The 14,742-nt window shown below is 43.4% G+C and overlaps 1 protein-coding gene and 1 long non-coding RNA gene across 19 annotated transcripts in view; one reads left to right on the forward strand and one right to left on the reverse strand.

The window, feature by feature from the left end:
* Positions 1 to 1,375: 1,375 nt before the first annotated feature.
* Positions 1,376 to 9,840, reverse strand: LOC147361972 (uncharacterized). The gene is made up of 4 exons (XR_015138417.1): positions 9,454 to 9,840; positions 8,831 to 9,066; positions 6,359 to 6,451; positions 1,376 to 1,788 (listed from the first exon to the last, which is right to left on the reverse strand). It is a non-coding gene; the product is annotated as an uncharacterized LOC147361972 (long non-coding RNA).
* MBNL2 (muscleblind like splicing regulator 2) overlaps positions 9,814 to 14,742 on the forward strand; it is a 161,740-nt gene continuing 156,811 nt past the window's right edge. For all 18 annotated transcript variants that reach the window (XM_086330305.1, XM_086330310.1, XM_086330307.1 and 15 more), the window contains exon 1: positions 9,814 to 10,012. The gene's annotated coding sequence lies outside the window, so the exon portion shown is untranslated. The remainder of the gene's footprint in view (positions 10,013 to 14,742) is intronic.

Genomic DNA, 14,742 nt, shown 5'->3' on the forward strand with positions numbered 1-14,742 from the left:
CCCCTCACCTCTGCAAATGTCAGCTCAAAGGACACGGTGTCAAGGAGACCTGTCCTGCCAACTCATTGTAAGGTTGCCTGGTCCCCCGTACTGCGTCCTACTTTTCCTTCTTTTTTTTTTTAAAACACTTGACACCTTCTAATTTACTGTGTGATTTTTTTCTCTGTTACACTTAGAGCCAGCATGCACTAGGGCAAAGAAAATGGACTCTGAAGCCAGCCTGCTTGGGGTAGATGGGCTCCACCAGTGAGTAGCCATGTGGTCCCAGAAAGGTCCTTTACTGCGCAGGTGACTTTTCTCCTCTGTAAAATAAGGCTGGGATGGTAATGGCATGTATTTCATAGTGCTGTACACAACACATAGTAATTACTATGTAAATATTTAATAAATTGTCTCCACCCCCTTGGAGGGCTGCCTAAGTGGTGCTAGTGGTCCAATGCAGAGAGACATAAGAAATGTGGGTTCAATCCCTGGGTCAGGAAGATCCCCTGGTAGAGAGCATGGCAACCCACTCCAGTATTCTTGCCTGGGGAATCCCATGGACAGAGGAGCCTGGCAGGCTGCAGTCCATAGCATGGCTCAGAGTCAAACACGATTAAGTGACTTCTCATGCAGCTTGGACCCTCTCTGAAACCCCCAAGACTATGGGAACTCCTGAGGAGCACTTGTCATGAGTGGTATTTGATGAAGGAAGAGATGAATAACTCATTTTCCAGAACCTGGTGTTTTCACCGAAACATAGAATTTAGATACAGTTATGATTTGGAAGGATATTTTTGCACACAGGTTCCTATAGAACCACCAAGGACCATCTGCTGGCCAGAAAAACCTGGGCAAATGGTCTCCAAGGTTTGAACAAGAGGGACAGCTGTGAATGCATGGTCTAAGATGTCCTAGAGCCACGGGCACATTCAGGTAAAGTGGTCCCAAGTAATGAGCAGCAAGTTAGCCCTGGGGACATGTTGGTCTCAAGTTGGTCACAAGTTTTAGCAAAGTTGAGGACCTCCATAGAGAAGGAAGATCTGGCATCAGTTAAAAGATGTTGGGGATTCCCTGGTGACTCAGTCCATAGAGAATCCGACTGCCAGTGCAGGAGATGCAGGTTCGATTCCTGAGTCAGGAAGATCCCCAGGAGGAGGGACTGGCAACCCACTCCAGTATTCTCCTGAGAAATCCCATGGACAGAGGAGCCTGGCAGGCTATAGCCTATGGGGTCTCAAAGAGTCGGACATGACACTGTTGGGCGGTACAAAGTTTCACCCTCAGTCATGGGTCTTGACTCAACCCTGGTTTTCACTAATGACCCTTGGAAGGCCCCCAGGAAGTGCCACTCCAACTTTGCTGGTTGTGTCTCAAGCACAATTTCCTACTCACATTTCAGGCCTCTCATATTTTATTCATTTATCTAATGGATATTTATCATCAGTCCCATGTCAAGTACTGTGATAGGCACTTGGACTATACTGATGAACAAAACTGGAAAAGCTCCCTGCCTGTGGGTGCTTACATCCTAGTGGAGGAAATGGACAATAAACAATAAATATCAAGCAGATTATATATTACGGTGAAAGGTGGCAGGTGCCATGGAAAAGAAAAGGAAGTAGAACCAAGTACGTAGATGTCCTTCCATCCAGTTCTTATTAAACCCCAGTCCAGCTTGATTCCTCACTCAGAAGATGGGCAGGAGTAATGGATGGGAAATTCTTTCAGGTAACCCATCAGGGGAGCCTGCCAGCCTCCTCTGGAATTTCAGGTCCGCAGGATTCTTCTGTCAGGCATACCACTTGGCTACAAGAAGGTAGAGACAAGGTCTAAGAATACTCACCCTCTCTTATAAGTGAAGGGTCAAGTTACGGTGGACACAACAGGAAATGGAAGGGAAGCATGGGGATCTCACAGCTGGCCTAGAAGAACCATGGGGATGAGCTGCAAAAGACGTGTGTGGTCTTATCGAAGACAGATTATAGGAAAAAGACTCATTGTTTCTTCCTCTTTGCATTTGTTTTCAGAATTCATCATTTTGAAAAGTAACTGGTCACTATCAAGTTCTTCCTGTGAACATCAACGTCCTCTTTGATCCAACGCATTTTTCTCCCTTTGACCCACAAGCAGCTGAAATTCTGAGGACCATAAAGTTCACCCACTTCTTAGAAGTTTGTTTTTAAAGCCCTCAGTTTCGGGGATGGACATGTCCTGACCTTGTCTCTGCAACTATAAATGTCCTTGAACCTCAGGACAAGCCTGATACAGCTGACACACCAGAAGGGAAAAAAAAAAAAAACCCATGGGGACAGGTGATGTTGGCTAACCTATCTCAACTCTTGCTTTAGTGCCATGGCTCCCAAATTGAACGATGAGTCACCCTGGGAGATTGCAGTGAACACAGGGGCTTCCGTGCGATATTTCATATTTCCAGGGGAAACACAGACATATTCAACATTTGTCAGACACTGTGCAAACTATTAATTCAAGGTAATTCAATTCCAATATTAGACTCACACTCCATTCCTTTCAATGATACTATACATCTTTGCAAAGTTAGACTTTTAGCAGTTGCTAAGAAGAAAAGCAAGTGCCGCACAGAAGTCAATATGGAGCAGGAAACCAGCTTTCAATCTTATTGCAAGCTTTGAGAACTGTAGGCAGTGCCCAGTAGGCACTCACATTTCATTAATAAATAATTAGGGTTATTCAAGAATGAAATAAAAATATTGTTTTTTCTTTCAAACTTTTTTAGTAACTTTTCAGTCAGCTACAAACTTGTGAAAACCTAAACACTAAGTTGTTAGGACCTAGTTAATAAATAGAACAATCAGACGTTTCTTTGGCCCAGGGGCACAGTGAAAAAAATACTGCCACAGACCAAGAAAGGTTAGAAGTCTCTAGTCCATAACCACATGGACTCCTCAACGAAATCTTGCTAGAATACTAGAAATTAAAAATAATGATAATAACAGCAGTAGTAATAAGAGTTGTAGTTAACACATATGAAGCATTTATGTGCAATGTTCTATGCAAAGGATTTCTCAGACAGTATTTCATTTACCTGCCTTAGGCAATTTATGTTTTTTAACCCAGAAGCGTTAGTTTTAATTTTTCCCAGAGTCTACTGCCCCTGGACCTACAGAGAAAATGTAGGAACCAGTTGAATTTTTTGTAATAAATTTAATTGAAAACACTATAATTTTTTTCTAACAATTGTAAAACAAAGTTTCTATTTCTTGCTGCATTTTCAACAACCTGCATGTTTTTTTAAAAAAAACCTATTCATTTCTTCTAATTCTGCAACTTTTCTCCAGATTCATAAATAAAAATCCATCAACCAAAATTAATTCAGCACTACTTCATGCTAGGCGGTATAGAGGATACAACAGGACTTAAATGCATGGTCTGTGTCCTCAAACAACTTCCAATAGGATTTATACGTAAAAATGTGCTTAGTTGCTCTATTGTGTCCAACTCTTTGTTACCGGACTGTAGCCCGCTGGGCTGCTCTGTCCGTGGAATTCTCCAGGCAAGAATACTGGAGTGGGTTCCCATACCTTCCTCCAGGGGATCTTCCCAATCCAGGGGTTGAACCCAGGTCTCCTGCGTTGCAGAAGAACTTAACCATCTGAGCCACCAGAGAAGCCCATTCATGGGCTTCTGGAGTGGGTAGCCTACCAAAGGAAAATAAAAACCGTATCTACTAAAGGACTAAGTAGGGAAGTATAGAGTAGAAATATTATCCTGAGAGTGGAATGTGCCCTGAGGTTGAATTGTCATGGACCTGGCCCATCTGCAAGTTGTCGTCCTGTCTCATTTCTCTCTTGCTGTAAACAAACTTCTCCTTTCTAGCCATCTCTTCCGGAAACTCAACACTTGCACCTGTTCTAGGACACCTATCCATTTCCACTCGAAGGAAGGCTTTGTTTCTATGGAAATCACCTCCACTTTGCACATCATCAAAGATTAATTTTCCTCTTGCTTTTAAGCTTGCTAACTCTGGTGTATCAACAAAGAAGATGATCATAACTACATGGCTTTTTTTGCTTTTATAATATTTCAACTTTCCCTTGTCTAGAGAAATATTTTTTAATATATTGATAAAATCCATTGTCTCTATCATTATCATTTTTTTTTTTTTGCTTGAACCCTGAATTTGCCTTTGACACTTTATTACTAGTGCTATTTTCAAGCTTGGGCTTCCCAGGTGGCTGAGTGGTAAAGAATACACCAGTGCAGGAGAGTCAGCAGATGCAGGTTTGACCCCTGGATCAGGAAAAGTCCCTGGAGGAGGAAATGGCAACCAACTCCAGTAGAGGAGACTGGAGGGCTACAGTTCAGGGAGTCGCAGAGCGTCAGACACGACTTAGCAACTGAGCACATGTTTAAGCTTATCCGTTTAACCATTAAACACCCCTCAGGCTCCTCTGTCCATGGGATTCTCCAGGCAAGAATGCTGGAGTGGGTTGCTATGCCCTTCTCCAGGGGATCTTCGTGACTCAGGGATTGAACCTGCATCTCTTATGTCTCCTGCACTGGCAGGGGTGTCCTTTACCACTAGTGCCACCTAGGAAGCCCTCAGCCACTTGATAACTATTAATAAATGTCTATTATATTGCTACATATTCTAGATACTGGGATAAACTAATGAGTAAGAAAGACATGGTCACGGCTCTCATAGAGACTGCTGCTGCTGCTGCTGCTAAGTCGCTTCAGTCGTGTCCGACTCTGTGCAACCCCAGAGACGGCAGCCAGCCAGGCTCCCCCGTCCCTGGGATTCTCCAGGCAAGAACACTGGAGTGGGTTGCCATTTCCTTCTCCAATGCTTGAAAGTGAAAAGTGAAAGTGAAGTTCCTCAGTCGTGTCCGACTCTTAGCAACCCCAAGGACTTTAGCCTACCAGGCTCCTCCATCCATGGGAGTTTCCAGGCAAGAGTACTGGAATGGGTTGCATTGCCTTCTCTGTCATAGAGACTAGTGAGGTATATAAACAAGTAAGACATATTTAATTGCTAATTGATGTGATAATTGCTATGAAGAATAAAATGTCAAATTGTCAGGGATGTTTCAGGGGTCAGGAAAGGCTTCCTGGGAGAGGTGATGAGTACATCCATGAGGTGATGGATGATGTGTTTCCATCCAGCAACATTTAATGTACTTATTAAGTTGGATGGAAATACATTTGATGAAAGCAAAAGGAATAAAATATGTTTCATGCAGAAGAAATCCAGGCTCTAAATTAGTGAGGGCAGGGACTTCCCTGGGGGTCCAGTGCTTAAGAGTCCATACTTTCACTTCAGGACATGCAGGTTTGATCCCTGGTCTGGGTATTAAGATCCTGAATGACGTGGGGCAAGGCCATAAAAAGGGGGAGGGGGCGTAACACAGTCTAGGAAATAAAATTAAAATTTGTTAGATGTGAATAGGAGGGAAGTGAGTTTGGGAGGAGTGTTGAGAGAATCTACTCAAGTCTTAGTCAAAAGATTTAATCTGATGGTAACAGGGAGTCATTGACAGACTGTGCAGTAATGTCATTATTCGATTTGTGTTTTTAAAAGATGAGTTTGGTTGTGGTGTTGTGAATAGAGTGAGAAGTGAGGGGCTAGACTGGAGGCAGAGAGGTGAAGAACAGACAAAAAGTGATGGGGATTTAAATCAGGCACAAAGCAGAGGAGGAGGAGAAAAAGGAAAAAAAACAAAAACAGAAGTCCAGCTTGGATCTGCAGTACATTGTATTGATCAGTTCATTCATGCCACACACAGTTCTTACTGATACTCTCCTCTTCTGTGCCAGGCACATTCTAGCTTAGATGCTGGAGAGGCAGTGATGACTCTGACACTGACAAGCTGGTTGAGAAGATAGATCTTAAGCAATTAACCAAAGAAATGGATCACTGCATCCTGTAAAAAGTGCTATAAGGTGAACAAGATCTATAAAGTCTTGCTACTCAAAGAATAGTCCATGGACCAGCAGCAGCAGCAGCAGCATCACCTGGGAGCTTGTTAACAATGCTTAGTATCTACCTAAAAACTACTGAACTAGGATATGCATGTTAACAAGATCCCTGGGGGGAATTTACATGCGTATTAAATTTGAAAAGCACTGCTCTAGAGCTAGAGAAAACAACAGGTGGACCTGAGCTCATCTTGGGGGTTTGGGGAAGGGTTCCCTGAAGAAATGGCCTCTGGTTAGGCTGGAGAGGTAGGCAAGAGCTGGATAGCTCAAGACCTTGTGGGCCATTTTGAGAATTGTCATCTCTTCCTAAGAGCAACTCCAAAGGGTTCAAAGGTTAGATTAGTCAGTCCAAGCAGCCATAATCAAATACTATGCAGACTGGTAGCTTAAACAACATAAATTAATTTTTTCACTGTACCAAAGGCTGGAAATCTGAAATCAGCGTGCCAGCATGTTTGGGTTCTGGTGAGAGCTCTCTTTCTGACAGCTTTCTTGTTGTGTCCTCAGTTGGCTGAAAGAGAGACAGAAAGAGAGCAGAAAGATCTTTCTCCATGATGGCTTTTCTTATGAGGACACTAATCCCATCATGTGGGCCCCACCCTCATGACCTAAGCAAAAGAAAGTGTTAGTTGCTCAGTTGTGTCCGATTCTTTGAGATCCCATGGACTGCAGCCAGCCACACTCCTCTCTCCATGGAATTCTACAGGCAAGAATACTAGAGTGGTTTGCCATTCCCTTCTCCAGGGGATCTTCCAGACCCAGGGATTGAGCCTGGGTCTCCTGCATTGCAGGCAAATTCTTTACCGTCTGAGCCACCAAGGAAGCCCCATGACCAAATTACCACCCAAAGGTTTCATCAGCAAATGCCATCACACTGGGGCTTAGGGCTTCAACATATGAATTTCGGGGGTGGGGACACAGTTCAGTGTGTAGTAAAGTTTTTTAAGCAAACGAATACGGAATAATTAGAATTCTATTTTTAAATTCTTATTCTAGCTGATTGTGAAGAAGAGGGATTGAAGGGATTAAGAATATATGCAGGATACCCTCTAAGAAGCTATTTCACTAGTCATGATGAAGAACATTGAGAGTTGGGACAAAGTTGCACTGGTGGAGATGGAGCAGAGTGAAACATTTCAAAATATTTAGGTGCTAAACTTGACAATTAAGCTGAAGCTCCAATATTTTGGCCACCTGGTGTGAAGAACTGACTCATTGGCAAAGACCCTGATGCTGGGAAAGATTGAAGGCACAAGGAGAAGGGGACAACAGAGGACAAGATGGTTGGATGGTATCACCAATTCAATGGACATGAGTTTGAGCAAGTTCCTGGAGTTGATGTACAGGGAAGCCTGGAGTACTGCAGTCCACGGGGTCGCAAAGAGTCGGACATGACTGAGCGGCTGATCTGATTGACTGAAACTTGACAAGCTTTGATGATAGATTTCATATAGTGGTTGGGGAGAGGAGGGTCAAGAATGACTGCCATATTCTTGGCTGGTGCAATTGGATGGAAATGATATCAATTCTTGAGATACGAATCATGAAGTCAGCAAGTTTGTCCATGGCATCTTGCTACATGCAATGAACAATATAGAAATTAAGATAAGAAGAGCTATCAGTTAGTGTTTATCATGTGCCAGCTACGGTATAGACACTTTACCTACAGTAACAATTAATATACTATCAAGCCAAGCCTTCTGAGATGGAAAGGTCAGCTCATCACTAAGGGTTTAATGGTCTGGTAATAGCAACAGCACAGATTGCTTTTACAGGAGAACATCAGAGAAGACGATGTGAGCAGGGAAACCATCAGAGAAGAAAGAGGATGCACGCAGAGGTCTAAAGGCTGGGGGAGATTTTGTTGAGTGAAGCTCTGGGGAGTCAGGTTTGTAGATGGGTTCTAGGAGCCATGGAGACTCAGGCATGACTCCACCAGAAAGTACTTAGAAAAACAGCTCAGAAAAAGTTGGGTAGAAAGGGAGGGCCCAGATTATGAAGGACCTTGAAAGTCAGTCATTTGGATTTTATAGAGAGAAGACTTGACTATGAAAGGAACATGACACCACATGACTTTGGAAAACCTGTCTGGCAACTGGGGAGTGTGAACATGGGCAGGCTTGAATCTCAGAAGCCAGCTTATTAGCATTTGTATTAGCTGGGTAATAGGACAGAGCTGTGAACTAGCTAGAAGCAAAAAAATCAACCAGATTTAGTTTCACGGAATGAAAATAGAAGAGTGAGTCAAAGAAGACTAAACTTTCTGGATTGGAATCAAGGGAAAGATAGTTTTAAAGTCATAATCCGAGGGGGGTCAGGAGGGGGATATCCATAAACCTGTGATATTCCATTTACATGCAGCATGATACTAAGGATATTTTAAAATAGTGGTATACCTGTTCAACCACAGAGATCATTTAAATTTCTAGAAAAATTATAGTAGATGATAGCCAAGTTATGTATATGATGGATTTACACTGGGATGAAACGATAAGTATAAGATTCGAGGGGAATAAAGTATGGTATTCTATTAAAAGAAACAACCTACAAGCCATTATGAAATATTGTGATTTTTAAATGAAATTGGTGAAATCAAAAGAAACCATTACATTCCACTCCAACTGTCACTTCATTACAGATGCAGCGAACAATCACTTATAAACAATAATGCCAAGGATTCAACCTTTCAGACGAATGGGGCTTTGTTCCTGCCTTGGCCTAGCTTTGTAATCATAACACAGGTTTTCCCCCAAAATTCAAAATGTTGTGTTTAGTGGAAGGAAAATGTATGCTTTTTGTGTTTTCTAAACACCATATATATATATATATATATATATATATATATAAACAGAGTAACACTGGGGAAGATAAATAAATAAACTTTACTAACCTTTCTGTTCCTTTTTTGCTTTATCTCAGGGAACTTCAGCACCTCCACATTATCCTTTGTGGGGTCGCACCTGATGGTGCCCCAGGATCACGTGACAAGTGTGTTCCTCAGTAAACATCCTCTGGTTAATGGTTGCTTCATTGATGACAATATGAACCAATGCACCGTATTTATCAAGTGGTGCGTGAGGAACCTTAGCGTCAGGTGACGGCACAACTAATCCTCTCGGGGGGGGCCTGCCAAGGGTGAAGCAGAGATACCAATTCTATTGTTCAGAATTCCTTCATTGAGGGTCCCCAGGAGTGTGAAAACTTAGAGAAAAGGTATATGGGCTCCAGTAATTAACCACTGCCGTAACAGCTGTCATACAGGAAACCTGTGTGCAAGACACAAGCCTGTTTTGACTTTGACTATGCACTTGGGTTAACACGTTCCTCCTCACTAGTGAAAATCAGATGCAAATGTTTTGCAAGGTGTATTCATTTCCATGGCAGACACGGAATTGTTTGCCTTTAAAAATACAGATAGATATTTAGACAGATAGATAGATAGATATTTAGACAGATAGATAGATAGATAGATGCTTTGTCCAATGGGATAACGACTTCAGTTTCATGGACAACCTGGAGGTCTCCTGAATCTGCCCGAGTTTTGTGTTTTCCAAAGTATTGACGGTGCCACCGCGGGCTCTGGGCTGGCTAGGCTTCAAGGGTGTTCTCGGGGAGCTACCCCCTCTCTCCGCTCTGCCAATGATGTGCCACTTTGTCTGGGGGCTCTGACTGCTTTCTTGCGAGAGGGAAATTCCTCTTTCATCAGTATGGATGCACTGTTTTCACACACCGCAAGTGCTGTGTTGCTGCGTCAGTCACCCTATGAGGGCCCGGTTCAGACGAGCAGCGCTGACGAGCTGGCTGGCGATTGGCTGCCCGCGGCGGGGAGGGATTTGTCGGAAGGAAGGGCTGCAGCTTACAGCAACAGAGTTTAGACTGTCTTTGCTTCATCATCTGAAGGCAAAATTTTCCAGATACGGCAGACGGCTCCCAGAGTACAATAAGCAGGGAATGAGAACTATTTACATGGAAATTTCTTCCTCAGGATGCAGCGAAGAAACCGCGGCCGCTTGATTCTACCAGATGTTCCTGGGGTTACTGTAACGGAGAAGGAGAGACAGAGCTAAACAAGGTAGGGAAATCGTCCCCCCGCCTCTCCTTTTTTTTTCCCCCTGAATGTTTGAAGAGTTTGCTGCAGTATGCTGCATTCCGTGTGTGTTGCTTCAGGAAGCCAGGGAAACCGGGTTCCACTAATTCAAATGAAATACTTGCAGGGGGGGACCCTGGAGTTTTACGTAACGTTTTGATTTGAAAAAAAAAAAAAAGAAATGGCCAAGCGTGAATCTCTGCCGCCTGTTTGGGGTGAAGCATAAAACGAGTTTTTATTTCAAAGAATAGGACCATTGATTACTCAACAGAAACCATTTGAATTCTTGGGGGGCCTTCTTCTGGTTCTAGAAAAAAAATTTTTCAGACTGCCATAGTTAGCTCCCGAATAAATAAAGTTTACGTTGATCGTAAGATTTGAAAACAGACTCGTGATTAAGGGGTGGGGGGTGGGGGGGAACTTCCTGGTAAATAATTATCGATGAAATGTTTTTTAAAGAAAAAATACATCGACTTATGGGATATTAGGGACCTACCTAGCTCTCCAATGCCATGGCTTTTAATTGAGTTTCAAAAGCACATTTTAACAAGCCAGCTAGAGGTAGCTTTCTGACAAGTTTTCGATACTGTAGTTCAATGTTTACATTTCTTTTTCTGGCATGTCTGAGCCTTTGTTTCCAGCTTAAAAGTGGAACCATTATATTCAAAAGTAAAGCTGGGTTAATAATGCTTACTGCAATTATCTGATCTTTATGCATTTTTAATGAGAACACACAGCCAGCAGAATAATTTAATGAGGGCAGGCTAGCTTTTTAAAGCTGTGTTTTCACTGTGCCGAACCATATCAACTTTCTTGCCGAGAAGCAGCAGTGAGAAATGATGGAGAAGATTTATTTTTAACACACTTGGCCCAAGAGAAGGAAAGGATATATTTGTTAAAGAATTCTTTCTGCCCTTTTCCGTTTTAAATTTCTGCCAGGCATGAGGAAACTGTGCTTTTTTGTTAGGCCTCGGAAGCATATGTTTACAATAAATGTGTAACATTTTTAGAATAGTTAGCAAGCACTGAAGCGAAGAAAAAAAAAATTGACTAGCCTAACCACTACCATGGTGAATGTTCTTCAAGAAACACCGCTGGCTTTTGAAAAAGACAAAGGTTAAGTGGAAAGATATTTGTTGATTGAGTAATATGTGCATTGTGAGGATAATAAAGTAAAAATAATAATAAAGAGGTTCTTAGAGCCTCTAAATAAGACGAAGTTTCTTCAGCCAGCTTGTCTGTTTTGTAAGGAGCAGTGGAAGTCCTCATTTAAATAAGGGCAATGCCACGTAGATTCTTCTAGACCCACTGTTTTTACTTTCAAGGAGAAGTGCAGGACACTCGCCCAGAACTTCTGACGTCATCTCCCAACTATTTTCTGCTGTGTGTTCTTTTATTCAAGCTCGTGGAGAGGAATATTTCTTTATGTCCTGGCTAGGAACGTTCGGACTCTTCCTTGGCAGGTCTTGAGTTATGTCTTCATTTTCCCGTCCTTTCTAAAACCCGAACCGATTCTCCAGCAGAAATAGGGCATCTTCTCCTACCTGCCTCCTCTCGTCAGGCAGGTCGTTTGTCTGCAGGGCTCCGGCTGTGGCGGGGAGTGGACTGGCTCTGCTTCAGGCCTCGGTCCCCTCAGCGCAGTCTGTCTCTTGGCACCTGGGCGGACATCACCACCCAGGGGCCCCGTTGCCAGCTTCCCCCGGGGCCACTCTTTAGCACCCAGGCTATGCCACCAAGTTCACGGCTGGCAGTGATGGTGGGAACAGCTCCTCTGGTAGAAAGATCACCGTGCCCTAGTGTCGATGGACCCAGGGAAGGGCAGTCCGGCACGGCAGGCTCTTCGCCCCGTGTCACAAGTGGCAGCCGTGGTCACAGCGATCCAGGGATGGTTAGTTTTTAATAGGGAGCCTTTCGGGGAAGGAATTTCCATCAGAACAGCCTGGAGTTCTGGGGAGTTCCCAGCCCTAGTTTGCACCCTCTTTGGACTGCTTGGGTTGTGTAGCCTCTAACAAGCACCCATCTCAGTTTTTTCTCTCCCTTAATAGAATTGATTAATACTTGCTACACTTTCCTTTATGCTTCTAGCATTTTGAGAGACCTTGACCTTGCATCCAAAAAAAAAAAAAGTTGTTTGTCTCTTGACACAGTGAGCCAGTTAAAAGGGATAAAACCACCCTATGAATGAAACTGTGGAAAATACCTTACAGTGTTAAGATACATAGTCATGGATACAGAACCCTTCACTCTACTTCATGTTCACGTAAATTTTCTAGGGATATTCATCCTCAGACCACGACATACAATTTCCAAGAAAATCAGAGATCACTTGTGTGCGTGTTCTCCTTTGATCTTGTGCAATATTACTAGAAGCTATGCAAACCAGATCCTTTCAGACACAGGCCTTGTAGTACCCAAAGCATTTAGTGCTCTTTATGCTCTGACTTGGGTATGAAATGTGTGGAAGTGAGAAAATGAGAGGAGGGGAGAAAAATACGCTTGTGAAATCTACTGGTTGTGTAGCGTCCCTGGTTAACAGCCTGCCTTCTGCCTGCGAGTTGTTTTAATTTGCTGTTGCTATGGTAAAAACAAATCAATATCACATGGCTACCAGCCAGTCGCGCTCGGGGCGTGCCATAGAGACTCGAGATCAGGTACTCACGATTCCAAGCAAGAACTGGGAGAAGAGGTTTTAGGTATTGGGTTGAAGAGAATTCCTTATGGGGGACGGATGAGGCTCATGCTTGTGTGTGTTCTCTTCCTTTCTTCCTGCTGATAACAAGAAAAGATGGGTATTGTATGTCAACTAGACTAATACTGGTTTGTTTACATTTTCCAAAATGACAAAACATATCCTCGACATAGAAGGAGGTGGCTCCCATGGAAAGTGGTAAAGGATGCTGATTACTGAAGAGGTGGGAAGCCTGCAGGGTATGTTGGTTGTAAAAACAAGAGTTTGGGGTCTTGAGAAGCTCCAGGTACAGCGCAGAAGAGCTGGTGGGTCACAAGCCATTGCGGTTGTCGTATCAGGCAGAGAGAGCTGCCTTCTTTGGGGAGCAGGTGGGCGGGGTTGGGTGGGTGAGGGCTGTTGTGGAAAGGTGGGAGGCACCAATGTCAGCCTGTAGCAAAGTCCCCAGAAAGCTGGATGTCCAACATCAGGCCAGATGAGTGCAGAGCTTGGGGGCAGAGCAGCACAGGGGCCCGGACACTGACCTCTTGTAAAACCTGCCTGAGCCCAACCTGAAGGCCCAGCAAAGAAAGAGAAGTGGCTGTGAAGAGACGTAAAGATGTCACGTGCCCTGGCATCCTTTCTGAAATGAACCAGGTGGGCATAGATGTGCACGTGTGGAACAGAAAACTTGGTACTTCATGCTCTGCTTTCTTGCAGAAGAAGGAGGCAGGTAAGACTTAGTGGGGCTTTGTAAATTAGTTGCAGTACTGTTTTTTTTCCTCCAGTATTGTTACTCAGTGTAGTTGTTTCTTTTGTTTGTTTTTTGTTGGATTTTTTTAAATATGCGCAAACGGTTACTTATGGCTGCGATGATATTCATGGTGAGAAGCCCAGGGTGGTGTCACGGCTGGTCTGCGTCAGGCATGTGCCTCCATAGCTCAGCATTGTTGAGCCAAAGCTGGGCCCGGCTCTGTTGCTGAGAGTGAACACAGGTGTGAAAGAAACCAGAGAATTTCTTCTGCAAGCAGGAGCCACGTTGCTGATGGTTAAGTTTTTGGCTGGCTTGCTCCCTTCAATGTGGCAGAAATGCTTGATAATAAAAACGGACCCACCGATGTTACCTTAGTGCACAGACAAAGAATGCATTGTCTCCGAGATCCTGGGTCGGTGTGTTCCATCAATCAGTCAACAAGTGTTTATTAAACACCTCTTGGCTCCTCTGGCTTTTGCTGTTTGCTTAGAACAAGTCAATTACCTAATACCTGCCTCCGAGTAGGTGCAAAATACAGAACAGAAAGAAGCGATGCAAAATTGTAAGTTTCAAAGACTTTAATAATAACTTTATTGGGTGATGTTAATTTCACATTGTTAACCATCAGATGTTAATTGTAGGTTTTGAGACAGTTTTGGTGTTTGGGGGAGGATTAAGAGAAGGAATTTTGAGTTTTAAATATCTATCTGTAATTTCTTCACTTCTGCTGTATTTCTCAGCATAATATTGTTTAAATAACACATAATAATGTAAGATGAGGAACAGGCATACAGGAATGCTGCCATCCAAATCCAAAATACTAGGCCACTGAGAGCAATCGCCCAAGTCTCAGCAAGCTGAGAGTCAGCCTCCAAACGACTGGGGAACATGGGCTCGTCATCTGAAAGCCTCAACCGTCAATCAACCAGAGGAAATCCTAGCCCCTCTCCCACACTTCTGAGCCTCAGGGTGGCTGAGCTCTCACTGTTCCCATACCAGCCGGGAAACCTGATTCCTGACCCTGGAGAGTTAAAATTCCATACCCCTCACCCTGTTCTTTTTAAAAAAAGCAGAGGTACTTAAAAAAGAAATCAATTTCCTTTTTAAACACAAAATTTTGGTTTGGTTTTGTTTTTCACCCTAACATCAAAATTAATGTAAATTCTCTGGGCACTGACAAGCTGTGAGGGAAGGAACCCAGTTTGGGAAGAGCTAGAAGAAGAGAGTGTAAGTGAGCCTCAAGAATTCTTTTTAGCAATGGGTCCTGGCAGGCACATAGGCAGGTTCTAAGGTCTA

Source organism: Bos grunniens, chromosome 12, assembly GCF_055505025.1.
Source record: "Bos grunniens cultivar Pamir isolate PY7600 chromosome 12, Bosgru_T2T1.0, whole genome shotgun sequence".
In the NCBI taxonomy this organism is placed as follows: Eukaryota; Metazoa; Chordata; class Mammalia; order Artiodactyla; family Bovidae; genus Bos; species Bos grunniens.